General features: G+C 43.0%; 2 pseudogenes; both read left to right on the forward strand.

Annotated features, from left to right (window-relative positions):
- Positions 1-9,395: 9,395 nt before the first annotated feature.
- Positions 9,396-10,315, forward strand: LOC147433399 (uncharacterized; annotated as a pseudogene).
- Positions 10,316-11,294: 979 nt separating this feature from the next.
- On the forward strand, positions 11,295-13,190 carry LOC147433400 (uncharacterized; annotated as a pseudogene).
- The last annotated feature ends 1,576 nt before the right edge of the window (positions 13,191-14,766 follow it).

Below are 14,766 nucleotides of genomic sequence, written 5' to 3' on the forward strand. Positions count from 1 at the left end.
TTTGCTTGTTCAAAAATTGATTTGAAGCAATTTGGACCAGATTATCAGCATTTCAGTCTAAAAGGACGTTCTGGAGAAAAGTCTGACAACTTTGCTAAGTTTGCACTCTATTCACTAAATAGGAGCAATGCAAGCCGCGGAGAAGGCCAAGAAGAAGTTAAATCAAAAGGAAAAACTCCAAGAACTGCCACCGTATCAACTGGACCCCGCGTCAGTAAAGGCAGAAAAGGCATCTTATCTTTCTAAGGAGCAGTTAGAAGAACACCACACCACGGTCTTCACGGGTAGATTTAAGAGTGAAGAAGGGCATCCGATGGAGTTGCAGCTCTTGCCCAAAGAGGTTTATGATGTCGCAGCAAAGCCAGAAACCAAAGAGGCTAACCGCAGGTTGGGACTCCGACACTTCTATGAACAAGAGCCCTGCGGAGTAGACTTTCAGAAGGCTTACGAGCTTCTGTCCACCATCAAGGAAGACGGAACTTCTCAAATCTCATACAACCAAGGAAATAAGGTAGAGGTTGTGATTACAAAGGAAATAGTGGTAGAGGCACTCAGATTGCCCACTGAAGGGATGACCATGCGAGCAAGAGATAGGAAAACAGCGGGCACGTTTACAAAGGAAATAGCTACGGCTACATTTGTCGATCTCATTCACAAGCAGGTGGAAGAGCCATCCCGTCTGTACCATCAACATTTCCATTTCTTGGTGAAAAGGCCACCAAGGTACACTACACCAAATCACGCCGTGGCCACCACTTTTACACAAGTTCTGAAGTCAACCACCAGACAACCTGTGGACCACGCGCAATATGCGTTAACAACATTGAAGGCCACCAAGAAGGAGGGAAAGATAACCTACTTGGGCGCACCTGAAGTCTTGACCAGAATAGTCTATCATGCCATCGGCATGGCTGACTGCCCCGGATCAGAACACATGGATCTTGGCAGCTCCACCCTCTCCAAGATCTACAAGATCTAGTAAGCGATTATTTAAATCAGGTGATGAATCCAATGACAGTTCATCCGAGCAGCATAGCAATGAAAGCTCTGACAACGAAGAAAAAAGAGCTAGGAGGGAAGAAATGAAGCGAAAAGTTGTGGCTGCTCACCAAGAGGAGCCAGCTCAATAGCAAGCAAGATTTGAAAGAGAAAAACAGGCATATCAGCACACTAGGCAAGCGCAAGGAAAAGACCCAGAAAAGTGGGTACCTATCGGCTTGAAGGGACTTCAAACGAAACATCATTCAAGGAAAGAGGTCGAGGATCCCAAGGATCGTTTAGAAAGAATCTACGAAGAGGCAGAGGCCTTGAAGCTGAAAGAGATGGAAGAAGCGGCTAAGCAAGCTAAAGATGCAGCAACTCAAGAGCAAAAGCCAAGCATCTCCCCGACCCACCTCACCGCTGCCAAAACAATAGGATCAGCCCATGCCCACTCCACCATCATCACCGCCAGGCCAAGAGACCACTGAAGAGGCCGAGACTAACAAGGCAACAGAGTCTGAGTTCACCCACCAAACAGAAGCTAAACAGCAAACTGACCACGCCGAACAACATAAAGAAAAGGAAGCTGAACCAAAACCAGAACCAGAACAGACAGCCGAGGAAACTCACAAGCCGGCAAATAAAACTGAGAAAGAAGAAGATAAAGAAAAGGAGCAAACCACTATACATGAGGAAAAAATCGACATTGAGAAGACAGGGAGGCCTACAACTAAAGAAACTATAAGGGTTGAGACCACACAACTTGTCTACACTCAGCCAGAAACTGCCGAGGTTTCAAAACCTCAGGATGGCAAAGGAGAAGCAACCACCTCTATAAAAACACCAGCAATAACAACACAGCAAGAAGCAACACAAGAGGCTACCGGCACATCCGAACTAGCAAGACAAGAGGAGTGGCAGTCCAATGATGAGGTCATTGTACAAGTGAACGAGTATGCAAGGCAGATGCAAATCATGACGGAGAAACTCCGCTCAACAGCCTTTAACCGTAGTACTAAAGCCAAAGAATTAGAAATGGTCATCGATGCTCTTCAAGGCGAGCTCGACGACAAAATGGCTACAATTACAGATCTCCAAAGGCAAGTACAGGAGCTCAAGACTGAAGCAGAACAGCATCAAATAGCACGAGACAGCCAACAGAAGGAAATGGAGGAGTTGGGTGACCTCCTGACTAAGCTATCTGATGCCTGCAAATTGAAAGATGAGCAGTTGACAGAAGTGACAAATGAACTTCTCACCACTTCTCTGTCCGCTCAAAAGATTCAAGTACAATTAGATGTAGCCAACGCATCATTGCAGTATTCGGAACAAAGGATTAATGATCAGGCCACTTTCTTGCGGCAATTAAGAGAAAATACAGTCGTGGCCTCGATCAAGGGAACAGATGAGGTGTATAAAGCACTTGAAAAGAAAAACAGAGATTTAGAGCTGGAGTTGAAGCTAGAGCAGTCACAACGTAGACACCTGGCGCTCATGCGGGTCCAAAGAGAGGAGGAGCTCCTTAAAGAGATTGCAGAATTGAAAAGGGTAAACCAACTCCTCAGAGATGGAAAGCCAGATATACAGGAGGAGGCACGCACTTTAGAGCCGCCCCAAGTGGAAATTCCCTCGGTCTCATTTGCTAACTTTGAAATGCAGTCTACAGTAGAGCCACGTGGGGGAGAAGATTTTCAAATCCAAGTCACAAAGGAAGACACAGTGCCGATGGTCCAGCTGTCAAAGGCTGAAGAAGATGCACTAAAGGAGAATATTTCCTTGGAGGTAGATGAGCAGTGGAAGGCAGCTATGGATTGGGAGTTGAGAGTTTTACACTCTGTCAACGTCACACAGCTCACTCCCAATCAAATCAATGCCCAATGGCACCAACAATCCCTGCCATACCCTCTCATCAAGGTTGAACTCTTGCTGGTAAAGGAAAGATTATACCGAGATATGCAAGAAGATGGTGCAGATCAAGACCACCCGAAGTGGCGGCTAAGCTGGTTGAACAAGAATCCAAGATACTTGATTCTGTTCACGAGAGCACCTGCGGCCATACACAAAGATTCAACATTTTGTCATGTACCTCGAGTAAGGACATGGCAAGCACACGAAGCACTGCAGAAGAAGAGGCCAACATGGCTAAACTTTCCCAAGCTGCCAACTCGAGAGAGAGGTCAAGCAACATAAGAATACATGGTGAAAACCCTAACGGGCGCCATGACATTCTTCAAAAGTCTACCAGATCTCTCCTGCGCAATGCTTTACAAAATCTGCAGGATGCTACTTACTTGCATACAAGTCTTCAATGATCCAGAGCAGACAGGAGCCCCATGGCTCTCATTTTTCAAAGGAAACAAAGACCTCTGCTATGATCTAAGTGGGCAGCCCTCAGAGTAAGTTCTTTATGGCTTTTACGCCCGATGCATGTTTCTGCCCTCGCACAATATGCTAGATTTTGAGGAGGCCTTCTACACTGGCTTTTTCACGTGGCGAACGAAGATATTTGCGCCGGTGATAAGCAACCTCACAGCAAGATTTGTCGGGTACTCGGCAGTAGAACTCAAAAACAAAGTCACCATCCAGTTTTTGCAAGTGCCAGACAAAGAACGCAAAATTAGATATGAAAAAGCACTGGAAGCACTGAAGGACCGCCTCGCCCGTCGTCAACCCGAAGATTACTTCAGCCCATAAAGCTGTGTCAAGGGAGGACACAGGCGAGGAGGGGGGGAATGTTAGCAGCAAGCTAATGTGGACACCATTTTTCGGAGTTCTCCTTGTAAAAACAATTATTATTTTGATAAATCGGGAATATTGTAACTCCTGTTTTCTTGATAAACCTTGTAATTAATGAGCCGGAGCTACAAGCTTCCAGATTGTATCAGCCATTCAATTCCTAGCATTGGTAGAACTCCAGATTATCACTTTTGACCACCCAAAAACCTTGGCTAAGGTATAAAAGCCAATTTTTGTAAGTTTTTGGATAAAATATACACAGCGTGAGCTAACGGCGCTCACTTCTCTCCTTCTCGCGCTTCCTACTCCCTCTCCGGTTGTCACATTGCTAATGCGTTTGTTGCATTGCAACCGCAGGTAAGAGCTCTATGCATTGACGTAAGCCATTCACAGTATTTCGTAGCATTTGGCGTCGTCGACCCGCGGCCTAATTTCATCATAACTAGGAATTTACACTTTTAAAACAAAAACAAAGCATAGGCGGGGTATTGGGGCATCATTGCTAAGCATTTAGATGCATTCTGGGTCGAAAATGACTATGTCAAAAATCCACTGCTGTTAATAATCGCGATTTTGGAACTTGACCTAAAGTGGGGTTTGAGGCCATACACATGTGTGCTTATGTCTTATAAACTTGTCTTAGAAGTTTCGTTATGTTTGGATGTCATTTGATGCTGTAACGGATGTGATTTTCTTGCCGATGAGCGATTGGCTTTTGGTGATTTCAATCACTTGAGTTTAGCCTGAGTTAGATACGAGTTGTTAGTTGTTTTCCAAGAGATTGACACCCTCTTGTAGTCTCTATGCACTAGTCGAGTCAGCTTCATCCCATGGTTTGACAAATTAATCGTGGTTCTCGCTAATACTGCAATAAGATAGGATGGTGAGGTTAGACATGCGTCCCACATTTGGCACCGCTGCCGGGGAACGAAGAGACCTAAACTAGGGAAAAACACGAGCGTCTTGTGTAATTGTCCTTTAACTTCCTCTAGGTTCGCTTAGAGTTCAAAACTCTTTTTAGAAACCGCATAGCTTAAGATTGTCATCTTTTGCTGTGTAGAGGTAGCTTGGAAGTAATCGTACTTGTTGAGTACCTTTAGGATTGTAGATTTAGATTAGGATTTGGAGAATTATTGGTAGACGAAACAAGTCTTAAGATCAAGACTCTGAAAAACATAAAAAACACAAGAAAACGAGTGTTGGTGGACACTTTTCACAACCTCATTGCATGAGAAACTAGGAGAAGGGTACGTAGGATCCGAGGTGGATTTCATAGCATTGATCTCTCTGAAAGAATCAAGTGTGAGTTGTTATGTAAGGTTGCAGAATTTCAGGTCTACGGCTAGAAATAGCACGAAAAGACTCAAATTCACTCAATCCAACTGGGGAGTAAGCCTAAAAGTTGTATGAACTAGTGGGTAAGCTCAAGGACACTTCGAGGTAAAAATTTCAACAAGTTGACCAAAACTCAGATGTTTTCGACCCGCATTGCCTACTAACTCAAGAGCACCCGATTGCTCTATTGCTATGCCTATTGTCCTAGGGGTCTTTCGCTTCATGGCTCAGCGTTGTTCTAGGAAACTCTCCATTTCCCTCTCCCTAGCCGCTTGCATATAGCGCTCAACTTCTTGCACCTCTGCAAGACTCCTACCATCGGGCAGTAGAACTTCGAGGAGTGATTGCTTTGCAGGGTTTTCCATGAAAGCAGGGGGCAGGATATCGACGTGGACACTCTTGGGGAGTATAGGCTCCCCCTGAGAATACCAAAGACAAATCTACCTCTCCCTCACCTTCGTTAACTTCACTAGCCGCAGGTCCAGAGCGAGTAGCTCTACTAAAAGTTTCTATAAAGCGACTAAACACACTAAATCCAGGCTGTGGGCCCCAGATAGGTACGTTTTCGTTTACTTGCTCGGGGTTTGGTGAGGATGCCCTTCCATCATATCGTAGTCAGATGAAGAGTCACTAGCCGCTATGTTTGGGTCATGGATTGTACTACCTTGGGTCCCCGCCGAGTGCCCGGATCCCGGTCCTTCCTTTTAAATTTTTATTTTATTTTTTTCGGGATAAAGTCGTCGCTGTCGCGCCGCACATGTGCACACACACACACCTAACCTACCTACTTGCAACTAACAGAGCTACTGTTACACATTGTTTAACACAGTACTATAGCAACTAATAAACTAATAGATCTACTTATTGCACCTTACAGATCTAACATTATAGAATCTAATACCTTAAATCTAACACCTTATCAACAAAAAACAATAGATGGCAGCAAAATATCTAACACCTTATTAACAGAAAATAGATGGCAGCAAAATATCTAACACCTTATTAACAGAAAATAGTAAACTATAGAAAAAACAAAGTTCACAAATCCTTCTCAACAGCCACACACCTTCTTTCTCTACCTTTCCTACATCTCATATTGTACACAAAGCAGCATAGAGTGCTACTCGAGCTAGTGCAGGGCATCTCCCTGGCAGCGACGCCAAAAATGTGCACGTATGTCGCGCATGTCAAAGCAAGGGACTTGCCGTACACTATGTGCGAGTTACAAATGGCTGCAAGCATAACAACCAGATTAATCTAGCAAGTTCAAGAGAGGAAGGGTGTGTCACTCACTACGCTCGCTTTCGTGGAGGATTCCTCGCCGCAAAGAAGAGGGAGCTACCGCCGTGCCGTGCTCAACCGCCTCACCATCGTCGTGCTGTCGCAATGCTCGATCACACACACACACTCCCTCCCTCTGTCTCTCTCACGCGCAGACACACACACAAGGAGATTGAAGAAGAAGATGGAGATGGAGCAAGAGCACTCTTCAATTGCACAAATGAGAGAATGAGTAATTTTTAGGTTTATGTGACTTTTATATGAGCTTGCCCATTCACACTTGGGCGCCCATGCTTAGCCAACCTACCCTTGAATGTTCCAGTTAGAGTGCACCTCTCAGGCAATCACTCTTACCCTTTTCCCATTGGGTCGACAAGCCCGGCCCATGACTACTAGAAGTGGACGCCGGTGGTTAACAATAGCCCTCTAATTTGTGGAAATTTCAAAAATATTCCTCAAATTAAAAAAATGCCCAAAATACCCTTTTATCTTTTTTGGTTGGATTGCTCAAGATTTTTCGATCTTTATTCCTTTTTGACAATTGAGATTCGTTTTTGAGTGCTTAGCATGTAATTTGTCACAAATTACCTCGCAAAAAGTTGATTATGTCTAAAAATAATGAAGCGATTCATCTCCAAAGCCTACATAATCAATCAAATTCTAGTTTTAGCATCTTGTATTGATAGACAATCGATCTTCTTATGGAAAGCTACAAATTGTTTTATCTTTGGAGAAATTAAATCTCACGACCAGGGGTATTTAGGGAATTTTGAAGGGCATTTTGGGAATTTACAAAAAATTATTGGGGGTATTTTGGGAATTTTTGAAATTTGAGGGGTATTTTGGGAATTTCCAAAAATTAGAGGGGTATTGTGGTGTTCACGGAAAATGGGACCAAACTAGGCTTCCTCTTCACAAGTGAGGCAGCCCATTATATTGATAACTAGAAGGAGTACAACTATCTTGGCATCTACCCGAGGGTTTACACATGGAGGTTCATACCAAGCCCGTCCGGCCACACACCACACCTCCCCCCTTAGGGAGAAAAAGATGGACATCTTTTTTACAAGCTTTGGGCTGAGAATGGAATGAAAGACTGGGACCGACTCCAACGCCTCATATGGGGGGAGTGGTCATACAACGGCTTAGGGGCTAAGGGGCTGAGCTTGGGGGACTAAATTCGTCATCATGCCGATCATCATCAAGGCATGGAACTCATACAACTCGCTTATGCAAACATTACGTCGCTATCGCAATGAAATGGACAAGACGAGGAACAACTAGGCGCTGCGCCATAATAGCAACAAGTTTTTGGCGATGTACATATTCCCACAAGGAGCTTGGTGTAATGTGATAAGTATTACTCAACAAAACTAGAGTGTACAATGAACGAAAGGGAAAAAACTGACTATCACTAAATACATGGAGAAAGGATGAACTCTGAGCAGCAACTCTGCATCACGACTATGAAAGAGGAAAGATCGGGCACCTCTGCAACCAAGATGCAGCAACTCCCGACACTTCAAACGTTCTGGAAACACGAACAAAAGTCTAAGTGCATTAACAAATGACAACTTTCTGCATCTTTGCAATTGGCATGAAACAGTTGGCATTAGTAGGTAGCCGTGTATGGCAAGCTTCAGTAGTGTCTTCCAAAACAGGTTGACGACATGCAGTGCACACAATTTGACCTTCGGTTGTGTAAACTCAGCACCAAATGACACAACCTCAGCATCAAATGTGAGATTCGATTGGGTAGGGAGTGTTTTGAGCTTCTGGCAGTCCATCTGAGTGGCCAGCAGAGCAAGCCGCCATAAACAAGGTGATGAGCTCATCCAAATGGTGGACACTGCACATGAGGGCACACCTCTTCTCCTGTAGATACGCGTGAATTGGGGTCCAGGCACCGAAGGGTTTCTTTGTTGAGTGCTCAACAAGTGGGGGCCGTAACGGTGGCTCAACGGTGGCTCTGTGTCAGGGGATGCAAAGGCAGAAAGAGAGAGCAGTGATGTAGCAAACAAATCACGGCCAGAATATGAGGGGATTGAGGTGACGGGTGCTGTTGTGTTATGAAGCTCAAGAGGTCACATGCTGACCCAGGACGCCATGAAGCGCTAGAAGAAGGTGCAGCAGGAAGCTAGCGCTTGCCATGGCTGCGTTTGCTGGCGTCCCCTGAAATTTGTGTAAAACAAAGGTAGAGCAGCAAAACGGGTGAGTGATTACTGCAGTACTATCCTGTGTCGAAGGAGAACGCCATTAGTAGTGAAGGTAAGCCCAAGAACCTATGGATAATTAACCACCAAACAAGAAAATTTGCCTGTCTCCTCTACCAATGTGGTGTACATGAAAAACGGGACCAAACTAGGCTTCCTCTTCACGAGTGAGGCAACCCATTATATTGATAACTAGAAGGAGTACAACTATCTTGGCATCTACCCGAGGGTTCACACATGGAGGTTCATACCAAGGCCGTCCGGCCACACACCACAGTATTTTGGTATTTTTGGCCTGCCCAAAGGGCTAAGGCCATAGTGATGTGTTCCCTTTTTCTTAGTGAAAAATGTCACATGTATTTTAAAAATAAAAGTAAGAAATAAAAAATAGCTTATATGGTTTTGAGTGGCTCTTGAGAGGATAGGTTCATTGGATTCGGTGTCTTTGAGTGGTTCTAGAAATTAAAGGTTAGGCATCTGGTCAAGAGGCGTTGGTGCAAGCTGGAGGGCTTAAATGGGGTTGGTGAGACACCATATAATGAGTGGAAGGGTTTCATTCTTCTCTCTTTTGGAGTGGAGACTCCTTGAGCTCCGTGGAGGGAGCTCTCATTACCTTTAGGAATAATGAAACCCTAGTTGCATTGGGGAATGGGAGTGGGTAGGGTGTAGCAAGCTTGGTTCAAGCCCGCCGGCCTATGGCGGTTCTTGGTCCTACGTCAGTGTTGTGCGTGGGCTGCCTCTGCGCGGTCTTGTGTTGCTCTGCTCTATCGTCCTACTCGTCGGCTTGTGGCGGTTCTGGGCCGCGCTTGTGCTCTGCTGTCCTACTTCTTGCATGTGTTTGTTGAAGGAATGGTGGCTTGTCGTCCTGCTCACCGGCTTGTGGCGGTTCTGGCCCGTGCTTGTGCTCTGCTAATATGCTTCAAAGCCATGTATTTGTTGAGAGATGGGTGGCTTGTATGTTAGTGTGGTTCCTCTCGCCAGTCTATGGCGTTGTTGGGCGTGATTTGGTGCCTTGCCTGTCCGCGTTCTTGTGTTGCTCTGCTTTGCCGTCCTGCTCGCCGATCTTTGGCAGATCTGGGTCATGCTTGTGCTCTGCTATTCTTCTCTGCGGGTGCCTCGTGTTCGTGGTTCCCTAGTCTATGGCGGATTTGGGTCGTGCCTTGGTGCTGTGTTTCTCTGTACCTTGGGGTTGTGCTGCTCTGTTTGGTTGTGCCCTTCATCGATCTATAGCGGATCTTGAAGACTTGCCTCCTTTGGTGATCTCATCAATGTTCTACTGCATTGAGGTAACTCCTGCCATGGTGTCGTGCTGCTCTGTACATCGGGGTTGTGCTGCTCTATTTGGTTGTCCGCTTCGCCGATCTGTAACGGATCTTGGACGCCCATCTGTTGTGCTGCTCCTGCTTTCGGTGTGGTCGTGTTGCATTGTCGTCCTCTCCATCGATCTGTGGTGGATCGAGCCGTTTTGTTGTGCAGCTCTGCTGCGGTGTACTACGCTGCTCTGCTGTGTCGTCCCGCCTGCCGGTCTATGGCGGTTAGGCGTACTGTGCGGCCTATCGTCTGCATCTTTACTGTAGACTTTTGGTATGCATTAAAGAGTTCTCATTTGGATCTTTTATTTACTGCTTTTCTTCTCATTTGGATCTTTTATTTACTGCTTTGCTTCACCTTGATGATTTTTGCAGGGTGGTACGCAGCCATTGATAGGATCGGATGCTTTTACTGGCTGTTTTATATGCGGAGGTCCTTCATTTATTTTCCCAGGCTGAATATTGTGGTGTTGATGGGGTTTATCAATATGTAATGTTTCCGAGGTTCAATTATGTCTCAAAGCTTGTCTATTTTGTTGATAAATTTTGTGCTTTGGTCTGCTATAGAAACTTTATTTTGCTTATTGTGTCAATGTGTGCTAAATTCAAGACGATAAGTTCCACATTCTATGATGCAACCTTTTGGTCCATGATTTAATCCTATTGATGGATTATTTGGACTGGCTGAGCATGTGGTTAAGGTTTGAACAAGTGATATTGGAAATTTATGGCTCCATGCCTCTTTTCTTTAATGTAAGAAAGAAAAATAAAATGATTTAACTTTGAATATTATATTGAATGATCTCATGGTTTATTGGTTATATTGTAAAATAAGAATGGGAATAAATTTGTTTTGATGTATGGATCTAGAATGGTTTACCTCAAATCTTTATTAAGTTTTATGTTTTAAGTTTCTCTTTCTTAGTTACTCCCACTTTACTTTTAGTTGTAGCTCTCATTTCATTTGCAGCCTTGCACCTCTCTTCTCCTCTCTCCTCTCTCTAATAATAGTTGAGTTTCTTTTCCTTTATGTTTGTAGCTTTTATTATTATTGCAAAACTCGAGGTAGAGTTAATGAAAAGAGAATCCTTCTCTCTTTCTCTCTCTATGTAGTATACAGGTCGTGACCCAATATTATATAATGATAGATGATAGTAAATGTAAATATTTGAATTTACTATCAAACATTGAGTGAAACTTTCAAAGTATCTATCTTGAAGTTCTCAAGATTATGCATCAAGTTTCACTCTTTGAGTTGTAAGTATATAAAAGCTAAAGGTATGTGAAGAAGCATCACATTTCAAAAGCTTCCCAAATTTGAGATTACTCTTGCTGAGCATTATACTCCCTCTATAGTACAGTCTCTTAAACTTTACAGCCACATCTTTTATCAAAGCGATCGCAATATTCTTTATTATTGGGCCTTACGGATTCGAATATGGATGGTAATATACCTCTTCATTTCATTTCCTCTTTTGTTGCTTAAGAGCCTTGTTGTCTTGCTTGTCTTGGAAATTGTCTTGAATTTGCACTTGATTATAGATGCTTTCACAACAAATTTAAGCAATGACTACTTCAAAACTTTAAGTGCAGCTCCTGGTATCAAAGACTTGCACGAAGTTGTGTCTGAAAGCGGGGGGCTTGGATCGTCAAGTAGTTTATTGAATTCTCCAAACTCACCATTTAAAAAGCTTAGTCCCAAAGCCAAATTGAAGAAAACGTCTCCAAAATCTGTTCAAAAGGCCCTTAGTATTGCAAGAGGGATGGCCTGTGTGAGAGGTTAGCTTTGTTTTCAGTTTCTGTGGCTTATGAATGTGTAATTGATAATAATAGTATCATGTGCAATGTGTTATAAGGTGAACATCGCTTAGATCTTGTGGGATTGCCCCTCCTTCTGGTGATGTGAGCCGTTCATTGGGTTTAGCATCTATTAAAGAAGAGCAAGACCTATAGTTGACTCCTTTGGATCTCACTTGGCATTGAGTCAATCTACACCTGAGCTTCTTATATCTGAACTTTCTGATGCTATTAACTACCGTTTTGTCTTCGTTGGCAAGGTGCTTGCAAAGCATGGCACATATAAAATCCAAAAAGCAAATTACAACAGATTTTTGAAGGCTGATCTTGTGGACAAGGTTGCACATCATACCATCACTTTTGTTGTGGCAGAAAATTACATAGAACAGTTTAACACATTTGTGGTAGATGATTTCTTACGTATTGAGGGGCCTGTTGTGAGGAAGAAGAATCCTAATGATGGAGGCACTTGTCAGCTTGCTCTCTATGCTGATGCAACTACTCTATTGTGAAGTCTCCTTCATTCGACTTTGTGCTCACTCTCTTTCCTGAGCATAAGATAAAAGATCTTGTTTCATCATGGACTTCTACAATTGAAGATGGTGTGCCTATTGTAGCTTTTACTGTTATAAAGGTGGAGAACATGGCCAAAAGTGATGGCAGTAGTGGCACTAGACTTATTGTTGATGATGGTCTTGCAGATGTCGATAGAGCAACGGTAAGCTTCTCTACGTAGCTCTAAGCCCTCCCAATAGTGTTTTGACTCTTTGTTATTGCTGCAGCTTTTGTTTGTGCCCTCTCGAAAGTCTGACTTTTATAACATTTCCAATGAAGTCAAAGAGAATGGATTTTATGATTGTGTGGCTCACAACATAAATGTCTTCAAACAATTCTCCAACACATTGTCTGTCGTGGACTACACTATTCTGCTGCCATTGCCCTCTCAATTGAAGTTGCTTTTCAAAGATATCCGTGTTAAGCAAATTGCTAACATGGAATTTGGAAAAACGGTGAGTTCTTATTCGTAGGTTATTTACATTGCTTGTGCATTGTGTGATCTTTTAGGTTCATTTCAGGTGTTCGGTTCTCTTGAGGTTGTTAACGTCAACAGCGTTGGATTGGAGTATTTATGTGGAGTTTGCAAATCTGCCCAACTCAATCGTCAAAGCTCAAATCCTCATTGTTTCGCTTGCAACAAAGGTGTTGAAATTTGGAAAGTTCCTGTTCTTCAAGCAAAGCTGGTTCCCCGTGATGGTAAAGGTATTTCCATCACCTTAAGATTGTTGACCAAGTACTTCGCCTACCCTCTTCTTTTTTGCACTTGTATGAAACTGATCTAGTGAGTTTGAAAGCTTCCTTGGTGGGAATGAAGAGAGTTGTACATTTCTCAATTGATGCACAGGGGTATGTAACAAGCTTTAAATCCGAATAGGAAGATACTAGCTTTGCTAGTGTGCCTTGCACTTCTCTAAGAAGGTCATATGTCGCTGAATATCCTTTTGTATCTAAGCATTATGGCGGGATTATCTCTTTGTGACAAAACTATTTTTTGTATAAATGGCATCCAATCTTCAATCGAGTCAAGGTTTTGGAAGAGATTTTCTTGTAAGCAGATGTTTTAAGGGCATTGTTGTTTGTGTGTGGTGTAGATATCTCTATCAGTACACTAGAAAATATTATGTCCAAGCATATTGTTGCAAAAATTCGTTCCCAAGACTTCGAGACCTCAAGTGTGTGGCTGAAATTGTGGAATGATGAGCGTGTTGCTTGTAATGTTGACGATAAAACTCTTGAATCTTTAGTTTGCCAACGTATGAGTACAAGAACAAATTCTATTTTGCTTTCAATCAATTTGATCACTCTAGCTTGCCATGTCTTGGAGTTTCAATGTATTGTTCATGTGTTTCAAGAACAAAATCATCAACATTCCTTCAATGCTAATCCTTGTGTTGCATCTTCTTCCTCCTCTTGTGGCTTGTTGGTCTTTATTTGCCAAGTTGGATTGTTTTTTTTTCCACAATCAACTTTGATCGAGAAACGTAAGCGCTGCTCCTGGCCTAAAGATCTTGCTGCTAGCTTGCTTGATGTTGTGAAGACTTTTCCAAATGAGACAGCATTGCATATAGCTTCTCAATTTCAAACACAAGTCTGTTCTTCTTACACTTTGAAACAAATTCAAAACAAAGTTTACTCAATATGGAAAATGTTGCATGAAGACAATGTTGTGCATCAATCATATAAGAGATCCAAGAAACGAAAATATGTAGTGGAAATACAAGACACTCCTTTGTATGCATGTTTAAGTTGTGGAAGTCTTGTGTTTCAAAATAATTTGCATTGTTTGACCCTACTCAAAGCATCTTTTCTTCAAACCTTACCCGGATTGCAAACATTTAACTCTATTGCAGACAAAAGAGTTTGTTTCTCTTGCAAGCAAAGCTTGAAATCTCAAAGAAAGCCGCTCTTTTGCATTTACCCACATTCTCTACTCAATGACAATATTGCAAGCATTGCATTGTTAAATGCAATTGAGAAACATTTTGTATCACTTCGCATTCCTTTAACTAAAATACGAGAGCTCAATTATGAGGGTCAGTTTGGGCTGCGAGGGAGTGTTGTTAATGTCATGGCATACTTAACAAGAATTCAAGCAATCCTGCCGCCTTTCAGTAGTGAGCACGCTACGATCCTTGTCAAGATTAAGCGTAAGCTTGAGTATGCCCATGCATATCTTAGTGGTGGTGTACGTCCCTTTTATGTGCTCCAAGCATTGAAAGACTTGATTGGCACCCCTTTGTATGTAGAGCACAAAGCCTCCATTGATGAAGCTTGGGTTTCTAGTTTTCACATGAGTCCAAATGTAGTGTTGCATGAAGAAGATGAGGTTGATGAGTTGGTGAATGAGCATTCAGACACCCTTGTCCATGGCATCTATTCTTCACAACAAGTCATCGATCATAGTGCACATGTACATAGCGTTGCACCTTGTGAAGGATTTACCCCTTTGAGCTTATTTGATGATGTCTATTGTGAGGAATTATCATTTCCAGCTTTGTTCTTTGGGAAAAGAAGAGCCTATGCAGACCTTGCGAAAAAAAATACTTGAAAGTGGC

The sequence above is a fragment of the Adiantum capillus-veneris genome, chromosome 20 (assembly GCF_014529385.1).
Source record: "Adiantum capillus-veneris isolate H3 chromosome 20, ASM1452938v2, whole genome shotgun sequence".
NCBI lineage: Eukaryota > Viridiplantae > Streptophyta > Polypodiopsida > Polypodiales > Pteridaceae > Adiantum > Adiantum capillus-veneris.